The following is an 8999-nucleotide window of genomic DNA, read 5'->3' as shown; positions in this document are numbered from 1 at the left end:
CCAAGTCTCCCAGGACAGGCTGCTGGCAGCAAGTTCTCTGAGAAAAGCAGCAGATGGCCTCTGGAGAGCACAAGGAGTCAGCCAAGATTTCCCTGGAGAATCATTGAATGGTTACTTTAGGCACAGAACCCTCTAGGCCCTAACCAAGTCCAATCTTCATTTAGAGTTTTAAAGCCTAAGGTATATGGGTATAGGGTATATGAGAGTTATATGCCACAGAACACAATGGCCCTACCCATACAAGAGGAAATAATTCTTCTCCCCAAAGCCAGCCTGGCTCATATGTGACATCACAATGGCTTACTTCTCCTAGACTAAGCCTTGAGCCAAGTGCTAATACCATTTCAGTTGACCTCATGGGTAGTTTTAGAGGACTCAGGATTTGCCCTAGTCATGTCAAGTTGGCTCATTGGTTTATGCTCTATATTTGCTAACTTGAACTAAAGTCCATGAGTGTGATTAAACTGGATACATTTTTCTGGGGGCAGTTTTGTATTTCTAGAGCTCACAAAAAATAAAAAGTTTTCTTTTTACCTAATGTAGCCTGGAACTACACTAACCCTTATTTTAATTCTGAGTCAACTCACAAATATTCATTGGATACTTATTCCTACAGGAAACCTACCTTTCAAGGATGAAGAAAAAGCAAAGAAACACAGAACACTGCAGAAAAAAAAAAGAACAAAAAGAAAGAAGAAAAGAAAAAAGAAAAGAAAAAAGAAAATGAAGCATGGGCATAGTACTATTTTAAGAAGTCCTCAACAAAGGATCATTGAGGAGTACTAATGATGCTCAACACTATGCCGAGATGTTAAGTGAGGAGGAAGGATGTATTTTCAAGGAATATGAAACACACATGGAATATCATACTAGGAAACGACAAAGCATAGTTGGATAGATTGGGTCTAAAGCCTTGGAATGGACGAGGTATGGTTTTGCAAAGTGTCTACTATGGTATTTGTGTTTCATTTTGGGATTTTGAGATTTGGTCCAGTTGGCTACCTCTTTGGATAAAGCCTCCCACATCCAATCTGCTAAGTAATTCGGATACCTGGATGGTTGGATACCAAGAGGGAATAATTTGTCCATCCTTCAACACAGGAACTGTTATTCATCTTAGCTGAGCATTTTGGGCTTAATACAATACTGAGATGTTCCAATCTGGGCTGTCAGATCATTCATTTTGGAAAGCTTCAGACGTACTGTTCTTTGCTTGATAAATATGAATACACTTTGCATTTAAAATTTTTATTTTCTTTATGCTCTTCTACTTTTAAAAATATCTTTATACTGAAAGCAAAGTGATCACATAACAGGGACAGGAAGTAAAGGAGGACAAGGACTCAATATCTCCTTGCTTGTGCCTGGCTCTGTGTATCGATCATACTGCTTTCTCTGCCTGTGTTGTCTAAGGGCTCATCTCTAGATGCCAAAAATGCTCTTCCTCATTCAAAACTTCTATCAGATGCCACTTCTAGAAGCCCTTCCAAATCTCTGTCTTGAGCAGTTATGATCTCTCTTTAGAACTTTCACTGATTCTCTCATAGCATTTAGCACTTTCTCCCATATATATTTACTTATATTGACTCCTATAATATGTATATACCATGAGTATCTTAAACAACTTAATATCCCCTGCTGCATCCAAAATTGATTATAGTTTATTATTAACAGTCTGTATTCATCCAATATTTACTGTGAATATTTACTGGATAAATACATAATTGATCAGTACAAGCAGATACTCCTAAAGAACCTAATGGGTACATCCGATCAGGACATAAAAATGGGAGGAAAAAAAATCATGTGTACAATTTAAGTAGATATATACCCTAGATAAAATGTCCAATATGTCAAATCAATGCTCAGTTCATTTGACTTAATCTGTCTCTTCAAGGTTCTGCTTCTTCTAAGAATTTCTTTTCTTTCCCTTGAAATTGTGGGAGTAATGGGGAAATGGCCCTATTAAAATATAAACATTTCTGAGTATTAGTTGTGGGTAAGGCTCTCTTTCATCTATGATTTGAAACCCAATCCCACTGATGAACTTTAAAATAAGAAAATAGAAAAAGTAAATTATCAATAAAGCAGTGCTGTCCTACCCATATATTAAAGATAAAGCAGTTATTAATAAAACAGGAAGAAAAGATACAAAGGAATATAATCTATCAGTAAATTAAAATGAATATGTGTAAAATGGCATGGGTATTAACCAGAATGACTTTTTCCTGAATGACCAAATTTAGGGTAAATATAAAAGCTACCATTTCCTGAGTACCTACTATATGCCAGGCAAGTGGAAAGTACTTTTTATATGTTGTTTATATTATATTTTATCTATTCATTCATCACAACACTTCAAAGTTAATATTATTGTTCTTCTTCTGGGAACAATATTTTTTTCCTTCCTTAAGGGAGGAAACTAAAGCTCATGAAGTTTCAAAACTTGCCTAGGCTAATATAACAAGGATGTATCATAGCCATTATAACTCACTACCTTTGGCAGTAAAAGCAAATCATAGGATTCTCCATTTCTTCTACATTTACAAGCTTAGACACACACATATCTCAGCTATGTCTCATTTCAACCTTCTTAATTAGGCCCAACTTCAAAGGATTGACTTCTGGGCTATGGCTGAGAAGTAGAGGAAGACACAAGAATTGCTGCAGATAATACATGAAGTAAATAACTCACATCAAGGTATCCCATTGTTGACTACAGAATTTAGAGTTTATTAATATTCTTGGCTCCAATTATCTCTCCTACTATACTGAAGTTGCTTTTGTACTGCACAACAAGAAAAATGCATACTACATATATGTATATATATCCTCCTGCTACTCAAGAATGCTTTGGAAACTACAACTAAGTTTTTCTCCTTTTCCCTCTTCACTTCCTCCAAACTGCCCCTTTCGGTGCCACATCCCACAGGAAAGAGCCTTCAACATTTGGATCCGGGTAACCCTGGGAACCAAAAGGCTTGGTTTGTCTAGAAGAAATCCAGTTGAGTTTGTAGCCTAAAAAGAGATGAATCTAGAAGAATTTCAGCTAAGCATTCAAAGTTCCCACTCTTTTATCTACTGCAACTGAGTTTTGATCTATCATCCATTGTTTCAGCTACCTTAGATAATCTGTAAATACATTCCAGTTCTGGCTGTTGGGTGAAATCTCTGACTATGCATACATTAGGCTGATAGGAACAGCAGTCCTTCCATACTCAGGATGCTCAGTGCCACCTGCTGGAACAAAGGAAGGAGGATTTATCATGGGCAGAAGTTATCACTTCAGCTTCTATTAGCTCTGGTCTCCACAACCTAGAGGTACCTGAAAAGTACACTGGGGTAGTTGAAATAGATGTGAGCCTGGTTTCCATGGCACTTAAATGCTTGCATTTTGAGCCTTTGCAGAGTAGATAAAATCACCAACAAAACAAAAGGCAACAACATATTGAATGGAAGAAGATACTTGCAAGTGATATTTCCAATAAGGGGTTAATATACAAAATATATAGAGAATTTATACAACTCAACACCACTCCTAAAAGGAACTCCAACCCAATCGCATTTAAAAATGGGCAGAGGACCTAAGTAGACATTTTTTCCATAGAAGACATACAGATGGCCAACAGACATATGAAAGGATGTTCACCATCACTAATCATCAGGGAAATGCAAATCAAAATCACAATGAGATACCACCTCATACTTGTTAGAATGGCTAAGATTAAAAAAAAAAAACAACACAATAAATAGCAAGTGCTGGCAAGCATGTAGAAGAAAAGAAATGCTTGTGCACTATTAGCAGAAATATAGGGATGCCTGGATGCCTTAGCTGTTCAGCATCTGCCTTTGGCTCAGGGCGTGATCCTGGAGTCCCAGGATCAAGTCCCACATGGGGCTCCCTGCATGCAGACTGCTTCTCCCTCTGCCTGTGTCTCTGCCTCTTTCTCTCTCTGTGTCTCTCATGAATAAATAAATAAAATCTTAAAAAAAAAAAATGTAAACTAGTACAGCCACTGTGGAAAACAGTATGGCGGTCCCTCAAAAAATTAAAAATGGAAATACCAGAAGATCCAATAATTCCATTATGGAGTATTTACCCAAAGAAAACAAAAACACTATTTTTTTTTCAAAAACAATAATTTGAAAAAAAAATGTGTACCCTATGTTTATCAGAGCATTATTTACAATAGCCAAGATATGGAAACAACCTAAGTGTCCATTATACATGAATGGACAAAGATGTTTTATATACATATATATTATATATATATACACATACATATATGTGAGATATATATACATATATAATGAAATATTACATAGCCATAAAAAAGGATGAGCCTTTTTTGCCATTTGCAACAACATGGATGGACCTAGAGGGTATTGTACTAAGTGAAGTCAGTCAAACTGAGAAAGACAAAATACCATATAATTTCACTCATATGTAGAACTTACAAAACAGAAACAAAATAAATTAATAAACAAAAAGCAGAATCAGATCTATAAACACAGAGAACAAACTGATGGTTGACAGAGAGGATGGCTAGGGTGGGTGAAATGGATGAAGGGGATTGGGAGATACAGGTTTCCAGCTGTGGAATGAATAAATCGGGAATAAAAGGCACATCGTATTGATGATATATATTTCATTCAATGATATAGTAGTGTTGTATAGTGACAGATGGTAGTTACACTTGTGGTGAGCATAGCAGAAGGTATAGAGAAATTGATGTACACCTAAAACTATTGTAATATTGTATGTCAACTATCCTCAAATTTTAAAAGTTTTAATTAAAAAAAGAATTACATATTGAATATTACTCTGTATCCTTAATATATTCTAATATCTTTTTGGATTTTGAACCACACTGCTTTGCAATAATGTTTTATTCAACCATATATCAAGAGCACTTTTTCTTGTTTTTCCAGGCATATGGTCATGGTAGTTTTTTAATGTGGCCAAAATAAAATCTAAATGTGATATAACAATAGCAAAGTCAGCAAGCAAGGTACATCTCTGGGTGCTCAAGTTTGCATCTCAGTGTAAGAGACAAGAATTATTAGGGCTTGGGAGGCCAAGGATTAATAGAATGAATCACCTTATTTCCCCTAAAGGTTTGACCCAGTGTGTGATTTGTGCCTGCTAAGCTGATATAATGATGAACAATCCTTTTTGTTAATGTAGCTAAAAATGGAACATGTGGTAAGACCTTACATAACCTGAAATGACACATGGCAACCGAAGACCACTTCTCCCATGAGTTCTTGGAGCCGAAGTTAAGTTGGCATCTAATGAAAAGTGTAAACCTGGGAGCATTTACCCTGCTATCTGTACTGCACCTTCATTTAAGTTGGAACTCTCAGCTTTAATAGCATAAGAAAAATACAAACACACTATTGAAGCCAGGTTATATTAAATAAATACTTTTCACATGGATCTTTCTAACTTATTCTTCAGTGCCAAGTGCAGTGTCATCATTACCATTATTAGGAATAATAACAGCAATTAATTTGTAAGCTATCTATCATTCTGAAGACTCATATTTTATATATTAAATAATCTTACGTATAGAAAAACTTTAAACAAATGTTACTTGCAGGATATAATCTTGTTTTAGATTCTCTCAGACCAGAAAGTTACAGAAAGAAAAATGAGGAGAAATTATCTGTGTATCATAAAAAGTTATTGGCTTGTAAATAAGTCTTGGGGAAAATATCCTCAGGGTTAAGTAACTCCCTCAAGGTCACACAGTTTAGGAGAAAATATAAATAAGCCCAGTTTCCCTACCTAGTCCCAGTCTTGAGAACACAGAGAGAATAATAAGGCAAATTATAAAGTGAAAAATAAATGCTAGCTAGTGACATGAATCAAAGAAAATCTGGTTCCAAGCACAAGGAATGGAATAGTCAGTAGACTTGGCACAGGATGAGTAAGATAGAGAGTTGTTTCAGATGATGTCTGTAAGCTCAGCAGGGGATAGACCACGTGGTTCTTATAAGGAATTTTAATTTTATTCTAAGAATCATGAAAAGACCTGAACTGGTTCTAAGCAAGAGGATGATGTGAAATAATTCATAGCTTATAAAGCTCACTCTGCTGCTAGATTGAAAGGGTGAGAAAGGATGGGAAACAGAAGTGGGGAGACCAGTTGATGGTCTACTACTGTGCTGTAAGTAAGACATGACCGTGGCTTGCCCCCTGCTGCAGAGACTGCAGTCTAATTGTTCTGGAGTAAGACCTAAATACATCTTAAAAGCTGGCCAGGAAACACTAGTGACTATCCAGGGTGGAGAATCACAGGTACAGTGTAATAGCAGTGGAAATGGAGAGAAATAGACAGATTTGAGTTATTTTCAGGGTAGATTCAAGAGAACTTGATGGTGGGCTAGATGTAGGGAAGGAGAGAAAGAGAGGTGACAAGAAGTTCTTCTAGGCTTTGAACCTTAGAAACTGAGTCGGTGGTCCCATTTCATAAAATACTGACGTCTAAGAAGATAACAAGCTTGGGCAGGGTCAACAGCAAAGGCTTTGTCTCAAATATATTACATTTGAGATGTCCCCGTGAGGATGTTCAATAGTCAGTTGGATACTCAACTGTGGAGATCAGGAAAGAGGTCAGAAGTAGATATGTATGTGTACATGTGAGCATGTGCATGTATTTTCATACCTGTGTGGGCATGTGTGTGTACGTGGTCAATACAAAGATGGTGTTTGGGATCCCTGGGTGGCGCAGCGGTTTGGCGCCTGCCTTTGGCCCAGGGCGCGATTCTGGAGACCCAGGATCGAATCCCACATCGGGCTCCCAGTGCATGGAGCCTGCTTCTCCCTCTGCCTGTGCCTCTGCCTCTCTCTCTCTCTCTGTGACTATCATAAATAAATAAAAAAAAAAAATTAAAAAAAAAAAAAGATGGTGTTTAAAGCACTGGGGCCTGGGTGAGATACTTAGAAGAGGTTCTATCGAGAAGAGAAGAGAACCCAAGACTGAATCCTGAGATCCTCCTCCGCAGGGTTTGAAATTTTGGAGTACCAGAGAGGTAGTAGGAAAATCAGCATGTGCGTGGTCTCCAAGAGGGAAAAAAAAAATCTTTCAAGAAGGAAAAAAAGTCACTGTGTCATATGTGGCTGAAATAGGACACCTGAGTGGCTCAATGGTTGAACGTCTGCCTTTAGCTCAGGTCATGATGCTGGGGTCCCAGGATAGAGTCTTGCATCAAGCTTCCCACAGAGAGCTTACTTCTCGTTCTGTCTATGTTTCTGCCTCCCTCTCTGTGTCATTCATTAATAAATAAATAAAATCTTTTTAAAAAATGTGGCTGACATAGCAGGTAAGATGAAGACAAAATGGCAGATTCATAATATTAAATATTAATATTATTGTGGATATTGGCAACAGCAGTTGGTGAGAGAGGTAAGGAAGAGAGCTGATGGGGGGGGAGTAGTTAGCCATGATAATGACCACAGGGAAGATTTCTGGGAAAGAACACAAAGACCTACAGTAGCAGCATGGGAGTAGGAACGCACTTGATCTAGCTCTGGAGGTAGGAAAGAAGGACAAGGAAGGAAGCAAAGACATGGATTCTAGTTGTTTAGTAGGTAACTCACCTGCTGCCTGATTCAGTTTTCTGAGTAAAGTTAAGTGGTGAAGCCACAAGTCAATGGAGAAGCAGAGCAGGAGGGAAGGGAGGAGTTGTTCTGGAGAATAGTATAACAAATACACCAGGGAAGTGTCATAGGAATGCCGACTGCGCGTCCACTGGAGGTTTGCCGTAGGGATTTTTTTTTTAAATTTATTTATGAGAAACACAGAGAGAGAGAAAGAGGCAGAGACACAGGCAGAGGGAGAAGCAGGTTCCATGCAGGGAGCCCGACGCGGGACTCGATCCCAGGACCCCCCAGGATCACGTCCTGGGTCGAAGGCTGGCACTAAACTGCTGAGCCACCCAGGGATACTCCCGTAGGGAATTTTTAATAAGAATTGTCATCACAGGAATTTTTTTTTTCTAACAATGTTCAGCTATCTGGGTTGAGGGGCAAAGTGTGTTGGTAATTGAGTTTAATGAAGGGTTTGAGTTTGCCAAATAACTAACAAAGTGAGAGAAGGGGCAAGGAAAAGTGTTTGCAAGGATCAAAAATGGACCAAAGTAAGGAGAAAAGTGAGCACACCATTGGGGTGTGGAGGTGTAATGGACAGGATCATGATTGGTAACATGGAAGGCGGAGTCAAAGGTTTTTCAAAAATATATTAGAGTGATAGAAAGTTGTAAGTAGAAAGGCTAAAAGAACTTCCCTGCACAAGAAAAAAAGAACAAGAACAAAAAAGGAATCAACATTTGATTTCTCATTGCTATCCCTGGATCCAAGAAGACAATGGTGTAACATTTTCAAAATGGCTTTCATCGATGTATTAATAAATTAATAATAAAATTTTTAATAAATTATTTTTTATGCAATCCTAGTGCATTTTTAAAATGAATTTCATCAACGTATTAATAAAATGCAATCCTAGTGCAACAGAAAAAGCTTATCAAAGGTTCCATTGAACATGGTGCCAGGACTCCATGCAGAACTCCCTACCCATGTAGAAGATAAAGTATTTATGGATGAAGTTCCAGATAATGATGTCTACAATTAACTCTTAAATGGTTAAGGAAAAAAAAGAGAGAGGGAGAAAGTAAATCTGGCAACGTATTAATAATTGGTGGTACTAGGTGAATCTCAGATGTTAATTTTATTACCAGATGTTTAATTAAATTAAAATTAATTAAATTTTCAGTAGATTTAAAATTAGAAAAAAAAAAAGGTTGGGGAAAATAATAATAATGGGCATAGCCATCCTCAAAAACAAGATGAGAGGGGCCTGGGTAGCTCAGTCGGTTAAGCTTCTGACTCATGATTTTGGCTCAGGTCATGATCTCAGGGGTGTGAGATCCAGCCCCAGGTTAGGCTCCGAGCTCAGCAGGGAATCTGCTTGGGATTCTCGCTCTCCCAGTGCCCT

At 37.7% G+C, this 8999-nt stretch overlaps 1 long non-coding RNA gene across 1 annotated transcript; it reads left to right on the top strand.

The window, feature by feature from the left end:
• The first annotated feature begins 324 nt into the window (after positions 1–324).
• Positions 325–5405, top strand: LOC144281002 (uncharacterized). The gene is made up of 3 exons (XR_013349475.1): positions 325–927; positions 2602–2701; positions 5189–5405. It is a non-coding gene; the product is annotated as an uncharacterized LOC144281002 (long non-coding RNA).
• Positions 5406–8999: the final 3594 nt, after the last annotated feature.

Source organism: Canis aureus, chromosome 1 (assembly GCF_053574225.1).
Source record: "Canis aureus isolate CA01 chromosome 1, VMU_Caureus_v.1.0, whole genome shotgun sequence".
In the NCBI taxonomy this organism is placed as follows: Eukaryota; Metazoa; Chordata; class Mammalia; order Carnivora; family Canidae; genus Canis; species Canis aureus.
This window is presented reverse-complemented; position numbering and strand designations above follow the sequence as displayed.